This window comes from Centroberyx gerrardi, chromosome 15, assembly GCF_048128805.1.
Source record: "Centroberyx gerrardi isolate f3 chromosome 15, fCenGer3.hap1.cur.20231027, whole genome shotgun sequence".
NCBI lineage: Eukaryota > Metazoa > Chordata > Actinopteri > Beryciformes > Berycidae > Centroberyx > Centroberyx gerrardi.
Window position 1 is genome coordinate 23072712 of NC_136011.1, and position 14282 is coordinate 23086993.

Genomic DNA, 14282 nt, shown 5'->3' on the forward strand with positions numbered 1-14282 from the left:
ATTGATAAGGAATCAAATCAATAAGCAGAAGAGATGTAATCTGAACAGTTCCTGATCCCAGCGGTCATGAGAGCCGATGTTGTATGTGTTTGTGTGACTTTGTCGCTTCGTCTATCACAATATTGTGTAACGGAAACCAGAGTGCTCAGTTCAGCCTTGGGACAATAATAAATCCACCACTTTGGCCTCGGAGGGTTTAAGGTGTGTGTGTGTGTGTGTGTGTGTGTGTGTGTGTGTGTGGGCAGGATCTAGGCTTCTAGTCCTCTTGACTGCCATGTGAAGGTGGCGCTGCTCACCTGTTTGTGGTGGTGGTCGTAGGAGTTGATGTGGTTGTCATACTGTTGGTGTCGCACATACTGCTTGTCGCACAACTCACAGTAGAAACTCGAGTCCCCTTCCTCCTACAGAGAGAGAGAGAGGTGGACGGACAGATAGACAGATAGAGAGAGAGAGAGAGAGAGACACAGAGAAAAGAGAGAGAGACAGATGGCAAGAGTGAGGAAAAAGAGGGAGACAGAAAAGAAAGAAGACAGGGCAACAGGGTGGGTGGGAGAGAGAAAAAGCGATTTTAATGAAGGATGCTAATAATGTTAACAATGTCTTTTTTTTGATCACCTGTAGCTCCAATACAGAAACTTTCTCTCCTTAATGTGAGGTGTCTGCTGAAGAAAATTCATGGTCACATTTTATTGGAATAGTCAACTTGTTTAGGGACTATGATGTGTCACTAAAAAGTCTATCTTAAGTTTTAAGTGATGCTCAAAATTGTGTGAGAAGTAGTTTAATAGTAGGGATGGGACGATACGATTCTATACGCGATATGGGGTTCATCATTCGATACAACCACGATACGATGTAATAAATAAAAGTAAAAGACAACAAAGTCTGACTGTGCAGAATTATGTTTATTTCTGAGCTACAAATCTTTTTACCGATGGCATTGTCTTGCTAGAATGTAAACAACAAGTTAAAATGTCGTTACAAAGTGCAAATAATATAATTTGGATGGAGAGCTTGTGAAATTGTGATGGGAAAAACATCTAATTTGTGATTACATCAGAATAAAATGGAGCTAATATTACGATTCATATTGTCACATTTTTGTATTGCGATATATTGAATTTCGATATGTATCGTCCCATCCATATTTAATAGATATTCAGTGTCTGGGCTTGGGTTAATCTTAGGGTGGGGTTAATGTTAGAAATAGGGTTAGGGTGCATAGTCTGGAAATGCAGGAAATTTTTTATCACCTGATAGATAGCTGAGTGTCAACATTGGACTATCCAAATAAAGTGTCCCAAATTCACAGCCTACAATTCAAAAAGTAGGCTACAGGTATTTTTTTGATAGTCATTTGGCTTCACTCAATCAAGATTGACATAGAATGTTTTGCTAACGTTGTCATGGAAACACTCACAACGGCGGTTTGTTAGCATAGATGCCATCCTGGTTCCTCTTCATGACCGTTAGCATAAAACACGTCATTAACTCTCACCATTTTACAGCTTATTAATGGTGGAAACATAGAAATATGTAAATGCCGTCCTAGTTAACATAATGACACACTCACATATATACAGAGTAGATGTTTTAGAATTGGTTCACCGCCTGCATCTAAATGTATGTGATTTGAATACATATGTAAGTGGGGAATGAGTATGTACCCTGCTTGTGTATTTTTCCAGCTTCCCTTGTGTATTCATGATAAAACTATCATTTGGCTCAATACATTTCTTCTATTCTAGTGACTATTTCACTGGCAATTGTTTGAATGTAATGCAAAAATGAAATGTGAAGTGAAATGTTATCTATGACATATAGGCATGACACATCATGAAGGAGGTTGCCATGATAAACCAAGGAAAGTAAAGAAGAACTTATTATGAATTGTAACTTTTGACCTACAGGAAATTGGAGAAAATAAATGATTCACATCACATTTGCAGATTTATAAATCATGACTTTGTCTCGGATTTGGTTGTAAAAACAAAATTTGTACGAAAATTTTGAGACCGCAGGAAGAACCTTTTCCAAACAGCTCTCTGTATAATTCAGGCGGGGCAGCGGACTGACTGGTAGGTCAGTGCTACTCAACCTGTGTGTGTGTGTGTGTGTGTGTGTGTGTGTGTGTGTGGGAGTGGTGAATAATAATCATGTTCATCATGTCAGATAATAATATACACCTATACCAGAAAATATCTGGTATAGGTGATAAAGTGTGTATGTGTGTGTATGGGGAAAAAATGTTGATTATGTTTATCGTATTCATGCTTTTAATGTTAGCTGTCATATGAAGTGTGTGTGCGTGTATGTGTGTGTGTGTGTGTGTAAGTGAGTGTGTGCATGCTTGTGTGTGCATGCATGCGCATATGTCATGTGGAGTGATGCTGTCTCTATTGCTTCCGATGGCTAATGGGCCCTTCAATCACAACTATTGATCAGCAATCTGAGTGTCTGAGTGAACACACACTCACACGTACACCCACAGATACACACACACACACACACACACACACACATCCACAGTTATTGTTACACAGTGTGTCTAAAGCACATAAAATATAGACATTCACAAATATAGTCATGCAGTATTCATCTTTTAAACACACACGCACACACTCTCTCTCTCTCTCTCTCTCTCTATCTATCTCTCACACACACACACACACTTTCTCTCACACACACACCATCTCCATTAATGGCAGATTGATTTATCTTTAAAAGTAGAGAACATTCAATCTGTGACATGACCTTGAGGGGAGGTCTGGGCTCTCTGTGTGTGTGTGTGTGTGTGTGTGTCTGTGTGTGTCTGTGTGTGTCTGTGTGTGTGTGCATGCGTACGTGCGTATCAGACTTTGCATTAGTCGGTAATTGCCAACTTTTGGTCAGTAAAAATTGCGGTCGAAAAAAGCTTCCCGAACTCTGCGGCCATCGGAAGAGCGGAGGGACAGAGAGAGAGAGGGAGGAGAGGAAGAGAAAGACAAACACAAAGTGAGACGGACTGAAAATGTGACACGGGACAGATGGAGACAAACAGACAGACAGCGACAACAGGAGAGGGAAACGCAGACGACCCGGTTTAATCCCTCGCGGTCCCAGAACAGCCTCCATTACCGCAGGGAAACCATTGGAACATCTCCTACTTCAGTCAGCATTAGCTCATCAGACAAGTGATTACTGCAGCTACCATAATTCCATTAAGTAACGAATTTATGTTACATTATTCTATTACAGAACGAAACATTACATTTGCATTATTTAATCAAAGACGGCATTGGTTTGCATTATTTCATTAAAGATGTCATTGGGTTGCATTAGCCCACTGAAGATGGGTTTAGATGTCCATTAAACATGGCTTGCTGGATAGCTTGGAAATCGCTGCTCTGTAAACTCAAATCAGACACATTACAGGTCAGGAGCTTTGCTACACTGCAGCCCTGCCAGATAAAGCACGTAATCGCTGTGCTCATGTGAAAACCTCCTAAATCCAATTTAGTCCATAATCATGTTTCAACTTTAATTGAAGGTTTACATATTCCTCTATGACTTGAGGAAATTGTATGACCCTTGGTGCTAATGAAACCTTTTCAAACTCTAAAATGCATAATGTTCAGGCTAAAAACAAGGCTGTTTGTGTGTTTTTAGTTCCATACATCTTCTTACATTTTGGAGATACAAGGTTTTCACCCAACAGCGATGTTTATTGAAATAGACTTTACAGCCAGGGTTTGGTAGCTTTGTTTATTATTGTTTTCTGTCACACTTACTAGTTTCCTCATCAAAATTGCAGCCAATAATGTGAAACTTTGGATTACTTAGTCAGTCCCCATGAAAGCCAGTTTGCAGATTCATTGTTATTCTTCATTGTCAATATTGTTTGTAACCATCTGCTTTGATAACAGATATGATCGATATACTGTAGCTCAGCTGAACTAACAATGAAGCATAACGGTAACACTGGTTTGCATCAGTCCATTACATGTGTCCATTAAGTGTTGCAGAATCCCACTGTGAACCAAACAAATATCAACCATAGAGAGGGTTAGAGGTTAGAGATTTTATGTTGTATTCAGACTTATCAAGACTTATTATTCACATATTTAATATTTTCACTGGTCTTGAGAAATGACACTTATTCCACAACTTATTTTAAGAAATTATCATGAAGCAAGAAAAAAAGTAAATTAATAAACTACATTTTAGGACGGTTTCACTTGTTCCAGCTGAATATCTTGAAACATGTTGCTTTGTTTGAGAAATATCTTGGATAACACTTGAAAGCCATCATTCGAATGGCTTCATTAAACCGGCGTTGTTACACCTTTGTAAGTACATTATGTATTAGGGAGATTTTCATCGAGTACCTACACAGTAATATTGTGTACTTACAATACTTTTCCATAGGTTAATACACAGGTTAATACACTGGAATAAGGAAAAGTAAAATGTTACCATATCTTGAAACAAAGATATCTGCCAGTGCAGCAAACTGATTTTAGAAGTGTTGAAATTGTCTTGGTGAGAGAGAAGCTGCAGAGCGATGCGAGTCTCCTCCGCAGCCCCTCATGTTCCTCTAATGGACTTTCTCCCTGACAGATCTCAGTGTGTTCGGCTTCATGGTGCCTCTCAGAGCCGATCTTCTTATCCCCCAGGCTCCCTCCGGGTTGTGTTCTTTTCCTCGCTCTTGTACTTTTTTAACACTAATGACTGCCGCAGCCGGAATGATGTAGATAGACGTTTTTTATCAAGTCTGCGGTCGAGTTAGGTCAGTTTTTTAATCTTTTGCGAGAGCGGGGAAATGGACGTGGCCATTTTGCCGATCGTTCTGATCCGCGGTGTGACAGATCCTTCATTGTGTCGTGTGTTTTAAAAACGACGCACATGGCAACGGATTTTATAAGGTTACAACCCGTTCCGAAACCTACTGTGATAAAAGCAAAGGAAATTGAATCGGCGGACAACCGTAAATATCTGAGAACTGTTGTTGATAGCAAACTGTGTTTTGAGACAAATGCGGTGAGACAGATGCAATCTGTAAGAAAGCACAACAGCATTTGTTTCTCCTGCGGGGGAATGAACTCTTTAAATGTGTGTGGTGAAATGATGATCTTGTTTTATCAGAGTTTCATTGAATTGGTTTGAACATTTTGTATTGTCGCCTGGTTTGACAGCTTTAAGCAATAAAAACAGATTAGGGAGCTTGGTGAAAACAGCCGGTGAGGTTACCGGCCTGAACCGGGCACAACTCTCTGAAATCTCTTGACAGGACAGAGTGTGAGGAAGGCCAGCGCTGGTCTTGCCTGCCCCGGTCGCCCCATTAGAGGCCGGTTTGGACCCTCTGGGCACCGCTAGAGTGCCAAAAATCAAGAGTAAGAGACTAAGGGATTCATTTATCCCCACTGCAATTACATTCTTAATTTGCAGATGAAATGATGCAGCATTTTATCCCTGTATGAGAACTTCATATTTTGTACTGATGAGTGTTTTGTTTTTATTGGAGCTATTGACTCCCCATCTGGGTTTATAAACTGATTTTTCTCTGTATGGAATGTGCCGTGGTGATTTGTTATGTGTTTTATATTGTTTTATTATCGTATGTTTTTATTATAAACCCTGTCTGACAACCAAAATCCCCTTGTGGGACAATAAAGTTTGGAATTAAATGGGAATTGAAGTGAGATGAATAGAAGATCGCTTTTTGTCATTCCTTGTGTACCTGGTTTGTGTGTGCGTGTGTGTGTGTGTGTGTGCTTGTGTGTGTGTGTGTGTGTGTTTGGGGGCCAACTGTCTCAATATAATCAGAATCAGTGCATCCTCCTAATTGAAAGGAAAACAAAACAAGTGATTGACCTTCCCACTACCGCCTTGTTACATTCGACCAAATGGACCACTGGGCCCTGAAAAAAAGAAATAAATGTTTTTATATTATATTATATTATATTATATTATATTATATTATATTATATCAGTGGACTGTTCTGGTCTACGAGAGGGAAATAAGAGTTTATTAATTTATTTTGAAGCCATCCAGACTTCCACATTATAGCAGACAGGCAAAGAAACAGAGCAACAGCGGACTCATGGTCCAGTCCAGAAATAGCTCTTACAGACTTGTACACTTGATCGCATACTTGCTAGCAACCTAGCTCCCTTCGCCTAGATTTATACTTGACTGCAAACTCATTTGTTGGAAGACAAAGAACAAGATTCGCTGTCTGTTGATTGGTCCTTTGTGGTTTGAATTCGCGAGTCATCTGCAAGGTCTGTTAGTTGGGCAATGGAGTTGCCCGTTGTTGAATTACTGGGATTTGGATGTAGGTCAAGAAAAGCTTGACCCGTCCTCCACACAGTTGAATGGACAAGCTCGCATAATTGGTGAATCTGAATTGGCCAGTCATAGAAAATAATGGGAGTTGTGGTTGTTGATCATCTTTCTCTCTGGAGGATGAATCCGGCTGTTCTGCCTTGTGTCGTTTGCAAATGAAACAGAAATCCCTTAAAAAATAATCTTGATCTCTTCTCTCTCCTCCATCTTTCCTCTCTCTACTGTAGAGGCAGAAATGCCTTTTTTAATTTAACATGACCGTGGCCAAATCAAGACACAACTGGCCAAATCTTTGACGCTGTTTCCATGTTTTGAGGAGTTTCTTGCTGTAAGCCAAGTGACATGAAATCATACACATTTAAAAAGCCACTGCTGGCCACTGTTTCCTTATATGTGCACATTCATGTGTGTCTGCATGCACAGTTACCCTGATGACCAAACCCAGGCAAATAGGATTTGCCAGCAAAATTAAATGGATGGTCCTGACTACCTTTGACAAGCACATTCGTGAGCAAATGATGCGTTGAACAGGCCACTAATCACAATCCCCACAATTCACTAGAATTAGAAGAAATAGCCATATAAGCCTGTGCTATAGGTGTTTTTTAAAGAAGAACGCAATCCCCACACCTGCACCCCCTTTATAACCTTTTCAGGCTGTTTCCCACAAGGTTTTGGATGTGTGCTGGTCTCCTGTCCTCTGGTTCAGACCCACTGATCCAGAGACACAGATATATACTGTACAGGTGAGGGTTAATGGGCGCAGGTTAACCTCGTTACCCTGATGGGCCGCTCCTGCCTCTCTTCCCCTGACCAACTCTCCATCCATATCAAGTCATATTTAAAGGGGCATTAAGTAATTTATGACTTTTATCGACTTCTATCAGGAGCCAAGTAATTGCAGCAACACGCAGCGTACAGCGTACAGTAGCCTGTAATGGACAGAAATGTGAAAGTCGCATTTTCACAACAGAAACAAGTAAGCTAATTAATTAGGGCAGAGATCCAGCAGAAATGTAATATATCATGATGCAAAATAATACTATATTGCGATTCGCTTTTTTGGGTTGAGAACGAAATGTGTTGCGATATCGCTCGCCCGCTCGTAACACCGTCCTCCATCTTTGAGCAGTTGAAAATATGAAGGGGGGGGCGGGTCTCATCGCTTGGTGAAGTAATCGTTGAGTAATTGGTATTGATTAACAGCCCAGCAATCCAGGTATATTACAGTTATTTTGCGCTATGGGACAGTAAAAAATCTTGCCTAATGCTGTTTGTCTCATGCTTTAATTTGGTAAATTTCTCTGGCTCCGTTCACCATGAAACATCACTTCCCACTGGCTGGTCAGTTATGCAGAAGCTAGTGAATTCAGAATTTTACCAGCCAATTTAATTTTGCGCCTGCCAAATTATTTTTTGGAACACAAAAGTGACTGATTGAGCACAGGTTGGCTACCTTCCAGAGTGGCTAGTAGAATTGAGAGACTTCAAAGCCAAAGCCAAAATGAGCACACACACACACACACATGAACACACATGAACACACACACACACACACACAGAGACACACATTCTCCCTCAGTCTCAATGGCGAATATTTCATGGCTCATTTGTCTGAGTGTCTGAACAACAGTAAGAGAGAAAGACAGAGAGATAAAAACTAATGATATAGACAGGAAGAGAGAGGATGAATAATAGAAAGAAAAGATGAGAGGGAGTGCGAATAATAAAAGAGAGAAGATGAGACAGAAGAGAGGCAGAGAGAGAGAGAGAGAGAATGGGTGTTGAAGTAATGATGCGGGAATAACATCCTTTTCCCTGTCTCTCTCCCTCCCTCTTCTTGTCTCTCTCCATCTCTCTCTTTGTCTCACTCTCTCCCCCTCTGTCTCTCCCTCTGCCTCGCCACATCTCTGTCTCTCTTTGTCTGTCTCTCATCTTTCAAATCATTTCATCATCAGCTACGCGGCGGAGACAAGGCCGAGTCCAAAAAAAAAAAAAAAAGCACTCGGAGACCGTTTCAACTTCGCCGGTCGACTGAACCTCGTCGCGGCGAAACATCTGCTCTCCTCACCTGTCTTGAAGAGACCGCATGGCGTCTGGCCTCCTGCAACGGCAGTTTCCAGACATGAATTATCCACATTTCATTTTACACTTACCATTAAAAATGCATCTCAAGTATCCACATAATCGTATAGCGCTCATTCCCTCGTAAAATGCACACAGGAATCCCCTCCCTCCTCCCTCCCTCCCTCCGCCTGGCAACTTTCTCTCACAGTTAATGAAAAATTATGAAATCTGTGTGTTTTAAACATAATCTCGCCATCTCCAGGGAGGTCCTAACGCTGTACGGATCCGTTTCTTTCACTTTAAAAACTCATCCTTGCCAATTATCGCACCACAAGGCATCGGCTGGTTCTCTTTATTAGAGTGCTATTATTGAAATAGCAACCAAACGCGTACATGTTGTTATTCGGTGCGTCTGAATCGTTTTAACCCGCAAAGAAACAAAAAAAATCTGCCGTTGCAGGCGAGTTCAGAAGAAGAGAAATGACTTGTGAAAGTAAAGTTGCTTTGATAGAAATGTGACATCCTCAAATTATGACTCCTTTCTTCTCAGTCTCTCCCTCTGACCCTCCCCTCTCCCCTTCTTCTTCTTCTTCTTCTCCTCCTCCTCCTCCTCCTCCTCCTCTCCTCTGCTCTCTCATTATGCGGTGCTTTAATTAGGCCCTCTGATATGATCAACTGGACTTCAGAGAGACAGCAAGAGAGAAAGATAGAGTGGGAGAGATAGAGAGATAGAGACAGAGATGGAGGGGGGGAAAAAAAGCAGAAAGATAGAGACAGGAAGACAAGGAAGGAGAGTGTTTGAAGTCTACAGTGTACTTTGTCGGTTAATTATACAGTCTTTCCCTCCCTCTCCCTCTCTCCCTCTCTCCCCCACGTTTCTCTGTTCTCATTTTGATGGAAGGATGTTGGACTAAAACACCTTGCAACAAAAAAGAGTACTGATAAGAATGAAAGATAAATAATATGACACGCTGTCTGTTGGAGTACTCAGAAACAACCATGTAGTTTACAGAAAAAAAGGCATTTATATTTTAAAATTACATGTCTGTCTGTTTTCATAATTGCCCCTTTTGGCATGAAGTTTTTGAGTAGCAATAAATTGTACATGATGCTAAGAACACAGTTCAGTCAGTAAATTAACCATTCATCTTAATATTCTACGGATTAAAAGTAACTAAAAATAGGCACATTACGTTACTAATGTGCCTATTTGTGTGTGTGTGTGTGTGTGTGTGTATGTGTGTGTTTATTAAATATCAGATATTGGCTAGTCCATCCCCACCCACAGTTACATAAAAACACACAAAAAAAGTGTCCCATGATGGTTTAAATGTTGTTTCAGAGGCTTTTCCATAATGCCAAAAACAAAATTCTGGATGAAACACTGAATGCTTGTAATTTCCTAGGCATGAAAATGGTTTAAAGATAATGTATATCTTCTATCGGTGACTTCTGTCTAAAACTATTGGTATCGGCCTTGAAAAACCATATTGTTTGAACTCTAGTGTGTGTGTGTGTTGTTGTTGTTGTTGTTGTTGTTGTTGTGCCTCACTGTGCTCAACAAGGGCCAGATACTGGCCAGATTGCCAAGTACAGACTTGTTCTATGCCAGCTACTTTTTAATGGTAATTGTTGTTGTCAGTGTGGACTCTGATCATATGGGTAGCCTCGCTCTTCCATCCAATCAGACGGAGCCCAATTAACGAAAACAAACATGATACTTTGTCGCTCTGCTGCTGAGCTCCTCACATCTGATGATATGTGCTTATGTGTATGTACACACAAGCTTAACTGATACAATTTATTTTACCTACAGCCACTGGCTACACCACGGAGAGCATAACGCATCGATGCAGAGCCAGTCATGTTTTAGCACTGACTGCAAAGATGAATTTGCACTATTTGTTTGGTTTGTTTTCTGCTTATTCGTGATAAACTCCTTTATTATGTATGCATCTTACACAGCATGTGGGCTGTTTGCTGTTTGCTTAGCCAAACTATTGCTTTATTAATTTCTGTGGTTTTCCATGAAGGGGACGAATGCATTCTGATCATGGGACATTTAAGCTCTCAACGTTGTCTTACAGACAAAAGACAGACAGAAGACTTAGAGCTGCTGAAGTCTCTGAAAAAAGTAAGGGAAATGCATGTATCATCTATAGGCAAACATGCACTATAAATCCTATTTTAATCGTGAAACCAAATAGAACAAGGCAACACTGAACATGTCATAACCCATTAACGATATAATCCCCCTCTGGGCTAATCAACATATCACCTTGTTTTAACCTGCAATTGTATCACCTAATCCCCGCTTGCCAGCGATGGATAAAAATACATCAAAATGTGCGTGACAGACATATGGCAGATGCGACTCCTTTCGTAACCTTCTGGTTGGGTGATCTGCCAAAAACTACAAACTGGCTTCTAACGAATCCACGAAGAACAACGTTTTCTAAAATAAGACAAGACTTGACCTCAATCACAGCATATGGGGCCATCAATGGAAAAAATACGGTATGATTGAGGTCAAGTTTGCCTTCTTTTTGAATACGTTTTGTGCAGTGCTTCCATTTCCATGTTCTTCACAGATTCATTGGACATTAAAATGTATCTTGTTACAAACCAAAAAATGCTCCTTCAACAAATATATCAAAATAAATCATAAAATACTTTGACACTGTTAATACAAAATAGCAAGCATGGATATCAGGTGGTTAAAAAAATCTTCCCCCCCTCCCAGAAGTTGCAGTATTAACAGTGAAATGGTTAACATGACTTTTGGGGTGTGCTGGCCCTTTAAGAAGTCCCACCAAAACTGTGATAGGCAAGTGACTGTGAAGAGGACATATTGACATTAATATTGCATCAGTTTGCCATGTTGCTTCCAGAACATGACCTACATTCTAGCCAAATAGTCAAATCCTATGATTAAACATTGTTAAAATTAGACAAATCACGAATCACATACTGCGTGTAGGCCCGAGCTCTAAATTGTGTTTACAGGAAAGCCCTAATCGCCTGCGTCAATGCAGTAGTCATCTCTCACCATTTTGGCAGTTATTTCATCTTAGAGAGAGTCTTAATTGCACATATTGGATGAAAGAAGGAGGTAATCGTCTTACGGTTTATAATGGAGAGAGGGAGAAAACCACCTGTCCATTTCTACCTAAAAGAGAAGTAAAGCGTGAGCTATACTCCAAAATGAACCAATGGGTCTGCTGTGTGCCATCCGCTCCACTTTACAGCAGATGTTATTGGCTTTTATCCGGCAGACTTGCAGCCTAGAAATCATAACTGATTACATTTAATTCAGGCTGTAGATTAGCATGCGGTTGAGTGGGAGCTATGATCATGCTTTTTGCCATTTTATTGTTATCTTGATAACATTTTTTGGGTGTGGCAGGTGAGGACCTTGGCATGCCACAGAAACACTAGCGTGGTTTGTGTGTGTGTGTGTGTGTGTGTGTGTGTGTGAGAGAGAGAATGTGTGTGTGTGTGAGAGTGTGAGTGTGATGTAGCAGGGAGGTATCTGCAGCCAGAGGGCCAGATGGAGACAAATGGATGATCTTTCAAGACAACAGCCCTCCAATTAACACACAGACACACTCACAAATCACACACACACACACACCCCACACCCACACAAAGCATACACACACACACACACACACTCTCTCACACACCTACATCAGCCACACACACACATTCTCTCGCACATACACATGAAGATACACGCAAACACAAATATCAATAACCAAATACAGAGAAGTATAGAGGCATAACACACACACACACACACACACACACACACACTCAGCTCACATAGGCACATACAGAAATGAAAGCAGGACTACACACACACGCACACCTCAACTCATCTCGGCATATACAGACACACACACAAAAATAAAGGCACATACAGTACCTACATACTGAACTAAAAGCAGGCTTACACACACACACACACACACACACACACACACACACACAGGCAAAAACACACTAATGTTGCACCATTTGGAGACTAATTGTTCAATCTTAATTCTATGTGATTCCAACCACTGTAATGTGTGTAATAAACTCCTCAAAATGCAGCTGATCAACCGCCCAACATGCGAGGATTTTGTTGTTGTGGACTTATGGATTTTCTCGTCGGAGGAACCCGCGGCTTGACTGGGAAATAACGATTTTGGATCGCCGCTTCAAGCGCGGATCTGGACAGGTTAGTGCTGCTTGTAGTTACATAGCCCTGCCTTAACCCCTCCCACCCCCATCCCCCCCCCCCCCCAGGCAGAGTCGGCGTCGGCCTGAACCCGAGCAAAGACACCATGACCAGGAAGAAGCCTAGTTTCACTTACTTCCTCTCTGCCCTTTCCCCGCACATTTAATAAAGTGACTCTTTCTTGAACCGGAGCGCCGCGTTGGCTCCCTCGTTGCATTTACCGAGCTGAATATACCTCTAGCAAGGCCAGGCATCCCGTAACACAAATACACACTTAAGTACATATAGGCGCATGCACACACACACACACACACACAGGGAAACACACACACGGACAAAGACACGGACACACACATATATTCTCGGGGCAGATACACCAATCAGCCTACGACTCTGTATCAGAGTCAGACACACATCCACGGGCTTAGTTAGGATTAGACCACACACACACACACACACACACACACACACACAAACAAATACTCATACACACAGATTCTCTCTCTCACACACACACACACAGTTGCATTATACACACAGAGACACACTGTTTCTCATTATCATGCATAGTGGTAGTGGTAGCATTGATTTCCACTCTGTCTTAAACTTAGCCCACACAAAACGTGTGTGTGTATGTGTGTGTGTGTGTGTGTGTGTGTGTGTGTGTGTGTGTGTGTGTGTGTGTGTGTGTGTATGGTCAGCTTGGCAGAGCTTCTCCAGGCTGAGTGAAGATTATGGCTCAGAGATTTTTCACTTCTCCTCTCTCTTTTTCTCTCCCTCTCTGACTCTCTTCTCTTCTTCTTTCCCTCTATTATTTCTTCTCCTTTGCTCCCTCTCCCTCCCTCTCCCTATTTCTCTCTCCTTCTGTCTCTTTATTGCTGTTCTCTCCATCAATCTCTGTCTTTCTCCACTAGTAAAGAGAAAAGTACCGTTAAGGAATTTATGACAGGCAACTAGAGAGAAAGGAAGAGAGCGAGAGAGATGGATAGAAAGAGATAAGAGATGAAGATGAAGAGAGAGAGGGGGGGGGGGAGTTAAATGGAGAGAGAGAGAGAGGGAAATAGATAGGAAGAGGGATGGGGAGAGACAAGGGGATGAAGAGAGAGAGAGAGAGAGAGAGAGAAGTGGACAGTGTAGGCAGGTAGGTAAATAATGAACAGACAGGCAGGGAGACTGATGGGAAGACGGATAGACGGGAGAGATTTCGCCTGAGATCATTTCGAGGAAATTATTTTGCAAAAACGTGAAGCGGTGAAAAATCGACCGGAGAGGCCTGATAAATGAAGCCGCTGTGTGAAAAGCACATCATCGCGGAGCGCCGCTTTGCCCCCGCGACGGCGCTCTTACCATCTGATGTCTGGGTCGGACGCCGGAGACGCAGCCTCTCCTCCGCACACGTCATACAGTTTATGCGCAGGGAGGTTGTTAAGCCGGGCTCTCTCAGGCATTATGGCTATATTATGGGATGCCTTAACCGCTGGCAATGCTCCATTCTAATTAACCACCTCGCAGTGTATATCTAATTCCTCAGACATTTAGTTAATGGTTTACAGCGAGGCATGAGCAATCCGATGCTGCAATTAGCAAGCTTTACTAACGTCCGAGCAGGCGATACCTGCAGCATCATTACCTAAAGCCTAAACCCAGCAAGAGTAAACCCGG